Genomic DNA, 15577 nt, shown 5'->3' on the forward strand with positions numbered 1-15577 from the left:
AAACATTATAAGAAATACCAAAATCTAGTAGTCTGTCACCAGTGATCACCAATGTTTTTTTTGTCTTTCAGAGGAAAGAAAATAACGATGCTTTTATTATTATATTTTTCAATCGTAGAAATAATAAACTTCTCTTGCATCACACTTATCAGCCTCCAATTTCACTTTCAACATTTGACATCCAGTAAAGAAAATCAATTTTAATTATATTTATGAGTGTTGCTGACTTGTTAGTGAAGGAAAGAGCTGTCATCACAGGGGAATGTTGATCCTAATCCATGTGACTGAAACTGAATTGTTTTTATTAATATTTCAAACATCATCTTTCTGAAGGTTTAATCTAAAACAATATGAAGCAAGAATGGGAAATTATGCTGCTATGTTTTTTTCCCAGACAAACTCTAATTGTGGACTAAATGATTGCTTCCTTATACAGTATATCGAAGAAGTTAGAAATGGAAAGTATGGTTTATTCTTGTTCATTTGTTGTTTTTTATGTATCCTCATGGTCAGCATGATTGAGAAGGATCCATTCTTTAGGTAGCCTACACCCAGGCTGCATTCTGGTCCAGAGGCCTGAGTGTCTGCTGGTTCTCATTCCAGTTCATCTCTTAATAAACAAATTAATCTGCTTTTTAGCTTCTTTGGACCAATATAACCACTTATCTCAGTTCTTCAGGGACTGGTGCTTTAAAGAGGCTTAGAGAACTGCACTGGCCCTGTGGGGCCACGACTGGACGGCCCTGATCTCCATTATAGGCAGATGGGAAGGTTAAAAATGAATAGCATGCAAACATCCAAGTTACGACTAAATCAAAATAATGGGGAAAACGTCTGATTATTCCAGTTACACCATATGGTCTTTATATTAACTGTCGATCACCACAGTGTCTTTGAACTATGTCCACTGTCGTACAGCAGATCTTCCCAATGTCTGTATGAAGAGACTTTCCTCTGATGCAAAACCATTAACAATAGCAGTCCTTCAAAACCTTTCTTTAGTCTTTAATCTCTCAGTAATGTGATTGCGACTGGGATTCTGCCATTGAATGGTCTGGAGTTGACCAGGATATCCTCAGATTGTCATGTAACAGTGACCTGCAATAACTTTCTAGGTGCCTGCGAGGTTGCACTGTTGTCCATGAGAACCATACAAACTCCTGCCATCACTACTTCATGTCCTGTTGGTACTGTGTGATCGCAGTGTAAAGAATGGTGCCTGACTCCAACAGAGCCATGTTTTCAGAAGTGACACCTACTCCCCAGACCTGTCGTAGTACAAAGGACAGAACAGTAACTGTGATAAATAATTGCAAGTCTCAATTTTTAGGGCATATAAAATTCTGGTACTTATTCCTAAAAACAAACAAAAAAGCATTTAAGCATTGAATGTCATATGCAATGGATCTGGTCTAAAGGATCTGTGTCTGAAACTTACTACTGGAGTAGTTAACACTTTGATAAGTTTACCCAGCTCTGTGTTTGAGGCCGGTACACCTGGGACACTTAAGAATAGAAGTGACAAGCAGTTCTCATCAGTTATCTTGACAGGCCTGGTCCCAGTCTTGGTTTTAATAAAAGTGCTCCACTATAAAAATCAACAACCTGCCTTAAAAATATGATATCAGTGGCAAGGAGCTGTTATTATTGTTAAATATATTATTACAGTTAAAACATGCATTTGTAGGAATATTACAGTATACGTCTAGTATAACAAACCAGTGAACCAAGGGATGACATTAAATAACAATTTATACCAATTTGTTAATATAATATTATTCAAAAACTTTAAAATAATGTGAAACTGGGTATCATGAGAATTATAATGGATATTAATACCATATTTTTTGAAGGTATTATTTCAAGATTTTGAAGATATTAATTTTATACACTATTGCCTAAAAAATAGTGTTTCAAATAAACTGCATGGTAATCCAATAAGAAACTATGGAAAGCTGGCCACGCAGTTTTAGTGGCAGAATTTATTGTTCACGATTACCTTTTCCTGCTTTAACAATAATCTTAGGGAAAACAGACGACAAGATGACGGCACTAAAACAGGAAGACAACGACACTTGAATTTGGTGGTTGCGATTGTTCCTGGAAATTCAGAAATTGCAGAAGGGCTGGGTGGTAGTGAAAGGTAATGGAGGGGTTGTGTGGAGACTGTGAGGAGGGGATGGTAGATGAGCCTGTCATTGGCGCTTGTGGCTATTGAGTTATTGCAGTGCGTGTGTCTGCTTGTGCAGATAGCCCTTGGTGTCTGGCAGATCTCCAGAGCCAGGCGGGGTGGAAGAGGGAAGAGCAGCTCTGCTAGAAGCACAAATTGTGCACTGCAGGACCCACAGACTCCAGCCTGCAGGGATAACACTGAAGGACATGAAGAACTGGCACAAAGGTTTCCAGCTTTTCAACCCGGCTGCAACACAATAGGTTGAACAAGTTTCGGAGCCATTGCCGAGTTTGGTGCATTTTTTTTATGATTGTTTTTCAGCACCAGTCTGAAAGCACTTTGAGTATGGATACAAAATTACATAAAATAAACTTGTTTCAGTGAACCTCGCATGATTACTAAGATACTGTATGTTATTTGTGGGTATTACAAATAACAATTGTGCTCTTTACCATGGCCGTGTCATTACAAACGCTGTAACTATCACAGTATGCAGAGCAGTTGAAAGACCCGAGTCTGGGGAGGAAGACTGAACGGCAGCAGCCCTCACCCACCTGGAACAACGCCAGCGTGCCTTCCCTTTGTCATCGGCTTAACCTGTTAGGTTTGTTGCCCTGTTTCTTGCTTATCTTCTTATTGGTCTGATGCCCCTTGTTAGAATCGAAATGAAGAATTTGATCTAAAAAAAATAAAATAATAAAGATTGCAGACACTTCAACCATTCATCCATTTTCAGTAGGATTTTCCTGGTGAGGACTGTGGTCATACAGAAACCAACAGTTTTTTTTGTTTTAAAACCAATTTTATCGTTTGTTTTGCTTCACAACACCAAATCAAAGCCCTTTCTCTTTTCAAATATCAGACATATTCATATCAGAATATGAATAACGCTTCACTCAGTAATCCTTGCATTTCTGTGCACATCTTATTTTTTCATGCCCTAACTTTGTAATTTCCAAAGGGCAAACTATATCTACTGAAGATCTCCCGGCTAGTGTGTGCGGTGAAGGGCAGGTTGGGAGTAGTAGTGGCCATGGCAGGGACTACGGGAGCCGTTGGCCAATTGTGGGAGGGGTGTACACCATTGTAAGATCACCCAGATTTATGTAAATAGTTTCCCCGGTTTTGCACCCCACTTTTCATACTTGTACCCACTTACCACCCTTTACCCACGTACCTGTGCCCCAAATGACCTCAGTGTGTTGTACCCTGCTTCCTTTTAGTTTTCTCCTTTCTTGCTGCTGTTGTGCTGTTAGATGTGTGTCCCATAATAAAGCGCTTGCGCTGTTCATTAAAGGGCTTGAATTCCTGTCTTTCATCCTTGACGAACCCGCCACGCTTCAATATTTTATCTTTACTGTGTTTTATCAATTTCATATCAGTAGTGCATGATTAATACATTTTATGTTTTTAAATTATACAAAATAACAGATACCATATACAAAAAAGTCACCTGTTACCCCTCTGTGTATGGTGGGTCTTCCAGGCACTACCCAGAACAGGATGTTCTCCCAGACTTAACAGCTGGGCAAGCAGAAGACTGGTTAGTGATGCCGCTGTGAAGCCGACCATGACTCTGGAAGATTTTCACTGTTCTTGATCTGGAATGCAAGTCAGTGTGCAGACAACACATCATCAATATCCCTGTTCCCACACAAAGCTGACTTGTTTGGGTCAGTGGCAAGAAATACGATTTTAATTAAAAAGACTCATCTTATTTCTTGTATGAGATACTGAATACTGCTGGTACGTAGTAGAGGTCCAATGGTCAGCTAAAACAAATATTTGAACTTTTTGGTCAAAATACAAAGAATTACATCTGGACAAGCCCAACACAGCACATCACCTAGTCAGCACCAGACCTACTTTTATCTTACTGTCATTTTATGGGAAAGCGAAGTACAGTTGAATCCTAGAGGAAAACCTGCTTCACTCACCCAAGAGTCTAAAATTGGACTGAAAATTCACATTTCAGTAGGAAAATGACCTGCAGCAGATGGCCAAATCCACACTGAAGTGGTCAAAAAAGAAGAGAGTGAATGTCCTTAAGGGGCCTGTTCAAAATCCTGACTTGAATCCAACTTAAGGCGAGGCTTAATGATTGCAGTCCTTGAACTTGAACTGAAGCAATTGTGCTGAAGAATATGGGCACAAATACACCATCCCACTGTGCAAAGCAGGTAAGGACCTATTTCAGACTAGTGACAGCAGTAATTGCTGCAAATGGTGCTTGTACCATGTACTGCCTCAGGAGGGCTGAATATTCATGCAATCAGTAAATTTACCTTTATATATATTCTTTACAAGTATTTCTAACATTCTGCCTCTTTCACACATACAGTAGCAGTTTTCAATGTAATCATCACAGTTTTTAATACAGATGATAATTTTAATTGTTTAAATATTACTTGTATTGTGTTTGTTAATTACGAGTCCAGTCCATGGACTGCAATGGACACCCAGCAGGGGTGAGCCCTGCCTTGCACATGTTGCTTGCTGGGATAGACTGCCCAGATAGAACAATTAATGACAAGTTAGGGAATCTTCAGTGTCTTAAAATAGCAACTTAATCTGGCAAAAATTTACTGTGGAGATTAGTGCTGAAGCTATAAAAAGCTACTGTGTTGTCATTACGGTATGTTCCTGTTACCCAAAATATCTTGATGAGGAAGACAGTACTAGAACATCAGATCACAAGTTTGTTAAAGGTATGTCTTTGTAGCCAAGATCTACAGCAAAGTGGCTGAAACTTGTACTGAAGCTGAAAAAGCTCAGAATTGGAAATAGAGAGCTTTCTTAAAGATACAAACAGGCAAAAATGACAAAAAGAAGGTTTGCCAATGTCCCCTCCTAACAGAGTCTATAATTAACTCCAGGTTCGGTGATCTGGTTTTCAGAAACTAGGAGTCCATATAGGGACTTCAAATAAACAAGCTCACATTGATTTATGCCACTTACTCAGGGTTACAATGGAAGTCATGTGCTCTGGCTTGCTCATCAGTTCCACTAAAGGTAACAACCAGAGCTTACTTATAATTTAAAGCAGCAGGTACATTTCACATTTGTATATCAGAACACTGTAAGCACCATCAAGATGGACATTTTCCAATTTGTCAGCTAGGTTAAAACTTTACTGGGAACAGTGCAAGATCAATAACTTTATTTCCATAAAACACCTACCCAGCAAGGGCTAACACATGAACTATTTTAATATAGCTGGCCTCCTGTGGGGCTAAGGTGGTATTGATTGTGCACATGTGGAAATGCGTGTATCTCTGAAGAAGAATCTATTTATGTTATTCATAGGGGACTTTACTCCCTAAGTGTGAAGCTAATTGAAGATGCCAAAAACATCTTAACAAGTTTTTTTCTCAAATTTCCAAAGCTGTTAAGTTATTGTATGTTCATATTTGTTAACAACAGCTAAAATAGTTTTTCATATACTCTACTTTAAAAAACATAACATTCATTCAAAATAGTTAATCTCCGCGTTTTTTTTATTGAAAGCCTTATGTCTTATTTCTGAAGATGTATCACCTCGGTAAATTTAGTAATGCTTACTACCACCCAGTAAGATATCACTTCTACACAGATAGTGGTAAAGGTCATACTAAAAAGCAATATTTGTTTTTTTTATTTACTTTTTACAAAACCCCAAGACAATAGCAGTCCTTTGAGGGCCCACAGTGCACAGTGCCGCTAGTTTATCTGAAACAAACTTTAACCCCCCTGGATGTCTGCCTCGGAGACCTTTGTCCGTTTTTCAACAGCAAAACATTTTCCATTGAAAATGGAAAATTTTCATTTGTAAATAAGTCATTGTAAACATGAGATGTTTCAAAGTCTTCGCTCACCTGTGTATATACACTATTATAAACCTTGAGTGTTATAATTCTGATTTTCATCCTGTTTTGTTTTTTAGGATCTCTTGTCTTCTTCAATGAATCCCCAACGTATGGAAATGATCAAGTATGAGGGCTTGAGTGTAATATGCTGTGGTATTTATTTGAACTCTGATCTGCTGATCATATGCAGCCAGAGACCCTCTGCACTGGCCCTGCTCATATCCTCTGTGTGCTATGCCTGCTCTGCCACATTCTGATAAATTTATTAATAAAAACAAGGCCTTTATTGTTTCAAAATTGAGACAGGAGCTTTTGTTGGGGTAGGATAGGGAGCTTACGACTCATGTCACTGGAAAGGTAAGTGAAAAATAAAACATAAAACATTTTCTCTTACTAGATTTGCACATTTAATCTTTTACGTTCAGCCTCAGCAAATGGAGATACAATTTTTCTGATATCATGGCCTAGGTATCTAAAGGTATTGGAAGGACACAGCTGTCCTTCAAACAAACAATCTTTGATTTTTATAATGTTGTTCTAGCATGAAATTAAAGTAGTGTGAGCCTATGCTGAGAACATGCATTTTTAAACTTTTGAAATGTTTATAATTGCAAAAGAACGTTGACCTGATAAATGTATGGCATGTTCGTCCTACACAAAAACCAAAGCTTCAGTCCCACTGTGCCAAAAAAATAATCAGAAATGTTCAAATGGAAAGAACAATACTCCTTTAAAGCAGGTGCAAAAACTTTAACCCTGATGCCTGCAACTGTTTCTTTTTTGTTATCATTCTGAGTTTATTAGCACATATCCTAATGAAAATATATTTCAATAATTAATTGTACATTTTAATGTTTTTTTTTTCTTTTGGGGAATGGATGGAGGTTTATAGCTTATAATTCTTGCTATAAAAATGATGATTTATTTTTGTTTAGAAATGTAGTGGGCTAACATTTCTTAATTTAAATGCTAAAACTTAATTTCGAGAATTGTAACAACCCTTATATCTGGAGTACAGCTGAGCTTAGATAAGTGCAATTATAGAGCATTGATACAATGACAGATTCAAGACAGGAATTCTCATTTGTTACTGTACAATGATATATCTGGCAATCAGAAAGAAGTAAGAGCTGCATACTCAGTTTGTTGGCAATCAGTTGTTAATGAACAGAATATGTGCTGTTGGCTAGGCTGTGAATAAATCCCTAAAGGTTCTAGGGGCTAATAGCAAAGAGCTTTGAAAATGTACTTGTGTACACATTAGGAACAGGCTAGGGAAAATTCAAGCAATAATCCCACAGAACACTGTAGTAATTTTTTCCTGAAAATGCATCATGTACCAAAGTGGGTTAGGACTCTGTAGTATTTCATTCTCATTGTCTGTCACACAATGAGCACACTAATGATGTGGGGTTCAGAAAGAAAACCTTGTTATCACCCTTTGTAAACTGTAGCGTACATTGTGGTGCTCTTGATGTCGATATGACTCATTTCAAATTGAAGTAAAAGAGGATTTCATGGTTCTCAAAACTTTCTAAAAGAGAAAGAAATCTTGGATGTAAGTGAATGAGGGCATGTTGATTGTGAAATTTGAAGAAATGTATGCTTTAAGTGTGTGATTATAAATATGTACATAATAATGGCTGATACATACGCATGATATAAACTTTATGGGGTACATATAAACTGTTTTAACAACCCAAAGTGTTGTCTGCTTTCATTTTCAGACATCAATATATCATCTTTTACTTGGAAATAAAGGATTTACCTATATGACTATTTTAATATTCAAATAAATCTGAAGAGCACTGTGACGATTGTAATCTACAAAGAGATGAAAACAGTATTCCAGAATGAAGGAACAATAAAACAATTAATATAGTTTCCGATTATGATACTAACACACAAAATGTTTTCTCATTGAGCGTTCTAAATTGTGTGTGGTATTCTGGAACGAAAAAAACACTTAAAATTTAATGATCAAGTGACCAATATCAAATGGTAATTTTTATATACTCTGTTTAATGCATTCTCTGTTTATATCTCTGTAAACAAGAAGCAGGCCTCTAGCATCTAGCATAGCATTTACTCTTCGAATTCCCAGCAGGCCAATTCTACTACTATTTAGATTCTAGCCTCTCCTCCTCCAAACACAGCAAAAAACAAAACAAAGCCAAATTCTATCAATAAGCAATTCAATTATGAAGCTAAAAAGCGAGTTTTAACATGAAAACAAAGGCATTCGGGCAGTGCAGTTACACAAGGAGCAAGTGGAGGTTAATTCCACTTAAACATGTAAAAAGAGAAGAAGCAAACATTTCAGCTTCTGCAGGTGTGTGGGAAGAGCAGCAAGTAGAAATATGTCAAGTGTGAGAGAGGATAAGGTCAAAGGGGGGTAAAGACATGCAAAACTGTGCAGTGAATTCTAGGGAATGCTGGAAACACTACAAATAAATGGAGAATTAGGAAAATTAGACCGAGCACTCGGGAGTGCAGTATATGGACCACGATCATTTTGGCTTTTGATGACTTTCTGATGGAAATCCCCGTGAAGGTCAGTGTAATCAGGCCCAGGAGACGTAAAATGGCGGCAACAACGACCTATGACCCTCACTGCTCTGACAGCTGACCAGCCTTTCACCTGTTTCGCCATGCAAAAAGTGCAACTTTTTCTGCAAGACATGCGATAAATGAGATTGCTCAACGAGCACGAGGCCCTTTTGGCCATTTTGAAACGTCTGGAAGGTCCATGCAGTATACTGTATACGTGTGCTGCTGGATTTGTGTCAGTGGTATGAAGTAATGAAGTAAAAACACAACGCTCTGTTGAAGTGTTATTTTGCAAACTGGAGACGCTTTGATGACCTCTGGAATGGAGAGGGTATTTGGGTATAAGGACAGGACAAGTTGAATGCAGTTCTGGCTGCTGGCAGGGGTTGATGTTTCAAGGATTTTTGGCTCAGGTGAGAGGGTCCTGTGTAAAAGATATTGCCTGTCAATAAAAAAGGCAGAAAGAGCTTGACTATGTCAACCAGTTGCATCGCTGCGTAAATGACAAAGCCATGTGAGCTGAGACAGTGGAAGGGTTTTTAGTGTTCACGTTGGAAAGAGGTAAAATAAGGAAATAACTGCTTGGCTTTGCAATACATAGGCATTTTCAGTTCTTACAGTTCTTAGACTTGTGTCCACAAAAGAGAAGAGTGTTGGAAGATACTTAAACAAAGACTTTGAGAGATGGATGGAAATAATGTTGTGGGATTATGTATTTTCATCCTATGGATTTGTTGTCATCTAGTGTGGGAGAAAGTGAACTGTATCATGGATCACAAGATTGTATTTGAGTCAATTGGATTGGGAGTTATAAATCAATAGTTTTAATGAATGTGATATGCGAGGTGCCAGAAATAACCTTTTTGCTCATATCCAATCATTGATAAATCACTTAAGCGGACACAAAACAAGGACAAGACATGCCCTTGCATTTTTTTTGGGGGGGGGGGGGGGGGTGAGGTTCAAATCTAGCATTGTATGCTTTTCTGTAAGTAGAGCATTCTATACAGACCAGTGTCAGTGTCCTACCTGACAACAATAAGCTGACATACCCGAAAACACATTGCTATCGATGTGCCCTATCTTTATAAAGGGATTCCCTGTCTTCTCTCATCACTAGCTCCTCAATGAAAAACTGCACAGTACAATGGGAATAGCAAGTAATTATGAAGCAGAAACAAATCACTTTTCCATTGGAATGGGAACAATCAGTTTTTAAACATGTATACTTCACATTGCAACACATTTGTCTGTCTGCTGAATTCTGATATCTGCCTATGCATTTAAACATCATTGTAGGAAATGTACCTATATGACATCCAAGGAGGCACTCTGCACCCTGTTCAACTGTGGAAAAGGAAATTAATTTCTAACCCATTCACTGCTTTTCTGTCAGCTACATTGAGCATTTTTAAATATCACTGCAGCTATATCTCACAAATGTCAAATCTTAGATAAACAGACTGCATCCCCCATCGGTGTCCATGTTGTTCTGCTTGTTTTTATCTGTTTATTTTATGTCAAATTGTAAGTATACTTTACTTATCATGGTTAGAAACATGATAAGAGCTTCCATGAACTACAGTTCTCTGTGTCCGATTAATCTCTAGAAATAAATTTAATTTAATTTTTCAAATTACTTGTATAAATCAGAGTAAATTGGGATGTTAAGCTTTTTAAAGACTACACAGCTCCAGAAAGTTTGGGTTTGTATTTTATGACACAATGCAAAAGAGGATCTTCCATAATTTCCTCGTAAACACGTATTGCATTGATATAAATCAGGAAAAGTACTGGAAAATATAAGAAATTAATTGAAAATTAATAAATCTTAATGAAGAGAAAAATATTTATTAAAAACAGTGCTAATATCATTGAGCTTAGGAGTTTCTGCCCACTAAAATTCACCATCTCCCTAGAGTGAAACTCAAGGTTTGGTCTTAACTTGTTTTGCACCATTTATTTAATGTGTCATATCTCCAATTAACTGCAGAAGTTGGTGCATTTCACCATAACCACCTTTTATTCCTCCCAAAAGAATTCCATCAGCTCATTAGCAGAACCATGCCTGCATTTCACCTCATAGCAAAATACAATGTCATTTCTTCTTTGATTGGAAGCTGACTTTGAAAATGAGAAGCCTTTACACTTCCTGAAGAAAGTGAATGTTCAGTTTCTGCGATACAGTTGTTGATGAACTGAGCATGTGGGAGAAAGTCATTTTTTCTTTCTTTAGAAATAACAAGAATATTTATAACTATACACAGGTGTACGTCTTCTACTCTTTTTACTATTAATTCCATTTTCCTACAGGAAAGCAATTACATAGCAATCCTCACCTAAATTTTTAACCATTTGATTTCAAGCTAACAGTTAACCTTGACAGATTTGTAACTTGCAGAACAAAAAGCCGGTTTGAGCCTTTATGGATATGTATAGAGTAACAAATGTTAATGAGGAACACCTGACAATTAGTCAATGAAATCTGAATCGTAAATGTGATGGGATTAGCAAATATAACATTTCGTTTGTTTATTTATGTTGATTTGCTGAGATCACATTTTTAAAATTCTGATCAAAGTTAATTAAAGATGACTAGGAACAAGTAATAGGTTTATTCCATGCTGAAAAGAGAAGAGAGAAAACACAAAGTTCAGGCTGTGAAGCCTTCTTCAGGTGTGAGCACACTTGAGCACACCTCAACTGAAACGTTGTGTTTTCTCTCTTCTCTTTTCAGCATGGAATAAACCCATTACTTGTTCCTTTGCAGCCTACGCATGCTGACGCAGCTACCCACCTAAACTTGACTAAGTTACAAGCTGGGCAGCACGGTGTCGCAGTGGTCAGCATTGCTGCCTCATAGCGCTGGAACCTGAGTGCTGTCTGTGTGGAGTTTGCATGCTCTCCCCATGTTTGGTGGGTTTCCTCCCACAGTCCAAAGGCATAGTGGCAGGTCAATTGACCACAGGAAAACTGGCCCTGGTGTGTGTGTCTCTGCCCTGTGGTGGACTTGTGCCCATTGCTTGCTGGGATAGGATCCTTCTCCCCTGCAACCCTGAATGGGTTAATGTGGTGAGAAAAGTAATAGTAAGAACACCAGCTGAGACTAAGCTGACACTTGTTGAAGCTGATAACATATGTAAACGTATGAATAATCAGGTTTTTATAACAGTTCTGAACAGTGACAGAGAATTTGATCGCCCAGTGTAAAAATTACACAAGCTTTGGACTCGGAGGAGAGTTTCCCATATAGTGGGCATGAGACGCCATAGAAATCAGTCACAGATACAGAAAACATTTCTGGGGTGAACACAAGAGCAGTTTACAGAGAGGGTCTGAAACAAAACTGTACTGCTTTCCAGGGGTGTTTAAATGGAATCGTTGGGCTAAACCTCTGTAGTTAAGTTGTGTGGCTCTGCAGGCTCACGTTAGATTTTATACTAGTGTAACTTAACTGATGCAGCGAGTTCTGCGCAGATAAAACATCACCTGCATCTCTGAGCTGAGAGTCTACCACTCACTGGCGACAAGGCAAAATAACACTGCGCCCCCAGCGTTTCCATCGGAGGGCTGGCTGACAGGCAGGCCGGGCTGGACGGTGGCCGAGAGCTCCTCTGATTTCTGTGCTGCAGCCCGGGACGGCAGCTGGGGACGGGGCTGGCCAGGGCCTGCGCAGCCCAGCACGCCCGCGCCCCCCGCCCGGCTCCTGCCAGACAGCCGCGCCGCGGGAGCCTCCATGGCAGCTGGGCAAGGTGGAAGGGCAGCTGTGGAGCAGCAGGGCTGTGGTGGCAGGAGATGCCATGAGACATGCGACTCTGTACACAAACAGCCAGGGCTCCCCTTATCCCCTCGTGCCAGAAGCACATTCCAGTCACATGGTCTCACTGCACATCTGGCCCGCCATCTGTATTTGAGTCCCTTAAGTGATAAGCATTGTTTTTTGAGGGGGGGTGGGATTTAGGTGTAAATATGGTCTTCATATAAGGAAGACCAGCTGTAATTCAGATTACATCTGCATGTGCAAAGGGGAGCAGTCTGGAATCTCATAAAGCCTATGCATCGTGTCAGTTTTCACAGAGCGCATCTCTCACTGCGGCTATACAGGCTGAGCTAGTGCTGTTTAAATGCCACGCCGCAGCACAATAAAGCTGGAGCCAGTGTGCATCTCTGTGAAATGCCAAAAGCAAACTGAATGTCTGGAATCTAAGTGGAATCAACCTGCAGAGAAAGTGTCCTGCAGTGTCCGGATTCCATTTTTTTATTTAAATCAAATATTTACTTGAGTTAAGGAATGGCACAGCCAACGGCTTATTTACATAGGTCATTTACTCCACCTTTTAAAAAAAATTAAAATTTAAAATTTAAAATCTAAATTACTGGGAATTGTTTCTGATTAAAAACTTGCATGTAAACGGACAGCAGAAAGGCAGCAGTAAAAGCAGAAATGGAAGCGGATGGTTGTTTGGACCGTTGTCCTGCGGTCTGTGGCAGGATGAAGCAAGCTTACCTCTCCGCTCTCTGTTTCCATCAGTCTCTACCAGCTCCCAGCTACCGGCGATAAGAAGCACAGCTGTATGATAACGCTGCCCCGTGTTGCTCCCTCCTCCTCGTCGCCGCCCTGGTGGCGAAGTTCGCACTGAGTGGCGCAGGGGCCTTGGTGTCGGCTCTCTCCAGGCGGAGGCGACATCAGTTCGACAACTGCAGCGGAGCTAGTTCGGACACGGTGACGTCATCGCCCTGCCTCAGCCTCAGCCCCGCCTGGGCTGGGGGAGGACTCCTGTAGCTCATGTGGCTGGTTCCCTGTTGCGTTACGCTGAAGACCCGGGTTCGAGGGTCGCTGAGTGGCGAGGGCACGAGCCCGATCGGGGCCGTAAGGGTCACATGAGGACCTCTACCCCTTCATGAGCTCAGAGCCATAGGCTGCCGGGGAGGGGCCATGTCCTCCCACGACCGATCCAGAACTCTCTGGGCCTTCACGTTGACACTCAAGGCTGGTGTGTACGGCCTTCTCTTCCTCTGACCAGCCATTCAGCGGAGTGACCGGCTCTAATTTGAGCCTTGCCCAGAGGAGGGGCGCTGTTAGGCTGAGGCCTGTTAGGCTGAGGCCTTCACTCGAGCTCCATGGCCTCCCTGGGCATTGACCGCTCACCCTTCGCTTGACCTCAGAGGCTCGTGCACAGTCTGCTGTCTGGACAGACCAAGGCCATAGACGCTCTCCCCTCCAGCTGCTGCAGTGCTCATGAGGGACTTTGTGACCCCCCTATATCGAGCGTTCTGAACAACGCACGACGCCCTTCTCCAGGAAAACGGTAGCATATTGTTCAACGTGCTCATCGCTACTGCACCCCTGCAGCGCCTGTCTGGAGAAGTGAGTCATTCCACTGTGTCCCCAGAGTGCGAACTGCTATTTGAGACGGTTTGTTCCACCACTAACACCAACACCGGTGCTGAGTGGTGAGAATCAGAGGAGAGTGTTTCAGCCGCACTTAATGCATCGTTAACGCATCGTTGCCCTTATTTTAGAGTAGGTGTGCTAGTCGCTGTGGAAAGCCTGAGAGAGAGAGAGAGACATGGGCTTCCACACGTGGCAAAGACACAGAAAGGGGGATCTCTCCCCGTTTTTAGGGAGGCAGAGGTGGGAAGAGTGAGCCTCAGGTGGAAAGGTGGCTGGATCAGTCCTCTCCAGCACAGCACTGTTTTCTTAGTTTTCCACCGTCCTTCCGATGTTAGAAATCCAGTTTAAAGTCACAACTTAATGCGTTCAGAAACAGTTTAAAAATCATCCTGTTGGTTTTAGTTTTCCCCTGAGTTCTCCATTAATAAATTATTTTGGCTTACCATTCATTGTTTATTCTGTAAATAAAAATCAAGCTTATAGCACAATTCTATTAACTAGTATTAATGTTCTGTTATAATTCAACAATTATAATATGACTATTTATAATCAAATGATGCACCTGTGATGGACTGGCATGCCGTCCAGGGTGTATTTCACTTCTGCCCAGGGCTTGCAGGGATAGGCACAGACTAACCCCGCTGCCCTGAAGCGATGAGAAAATGGATGGATGGATTATAAACTTTTTACTTATTTATTTCTATGCAAAAGAAAAGAGTATACTCTCCCATCAACTAAACTGTCTACATATGTTATTACCTCTAGGATTTTCACAAAAATATAATCATTTTTCTCAAATTTCATATTTTGACAACTATGCAAACTATCATTTTTACATTATATCTCATTTCCTATTCGCCTTGTCTTAGTAATGATTTTTCAGAATACGGTGTTCAGTAAAGTGGTGTAGATGAGTGAATAAAACTCATTTAAGTTAGAGGGATTCAGTGCAACTGTGTAGCTCGCTGGCTATGACAAGGAGTCCTGTTTCATTTGGTGAAACTCTTTTCAGCGATTCAGTGGTGATGTTTCATTCAAGGGAATCGTAGACCAACATGAACAATAAACAACAGAAAGAAACAGAAAAGAAATCCTGCTGCCAAAAACTGTAATGAAAATCCAAGTACTTTGAAACATAAGCTCTGCAAATTTCCTCTGTTAAGCCCCAGTAAAGTCCCCAGTGGAAACACACTCTATTCTCTTACTCTTGACAGGTTAGGTTCCCGCTGCCCCAGCGACCCTGAACTGGTTACATCAGTTTAGAAGATGGATGAGATGTAACTACATTTGTCACTGTTGTCGATTTGGTCGTGTAAAAACAGGGAATCAGGCTGTCTGTGCCACTGATTACGGAGTAGCTCATGTAATTCCACATCCGGAAGTCTTACATGTTGCTCTGACACTGGTTCTTACACACCCATAATTTACGAATTAACAGTTAGTTCCCTTTATTATCATTCAGCTCTTATACAGATGTACTAGAGAGAAGGAAATATAGTGTCTCCTGGGCCGAGGTGCACAATGCACTGGAGCAGTCAGCACAGTGTCACAGAACAACACAGCAGAACACACACAAGGGGGGAGGACCGAGAATCATTAGCCGCTACTGAGGTA

This window comes from Lepisosteus platostomus, chromosome 8 (assembly GCF_059453375.1).
Source record: "Lepisosteus platostomus isolate fLepPlt1 chromosome 8, fLepPlt1.hap1, whole genome shotgun sequence".
Lineage (NCBI taxonomy): Eukaryota > Metazoa > Chordata > Actinopteri > Semionotiformes > Lepisosteidae > Lepisosteus > Lepisosteus platostomus.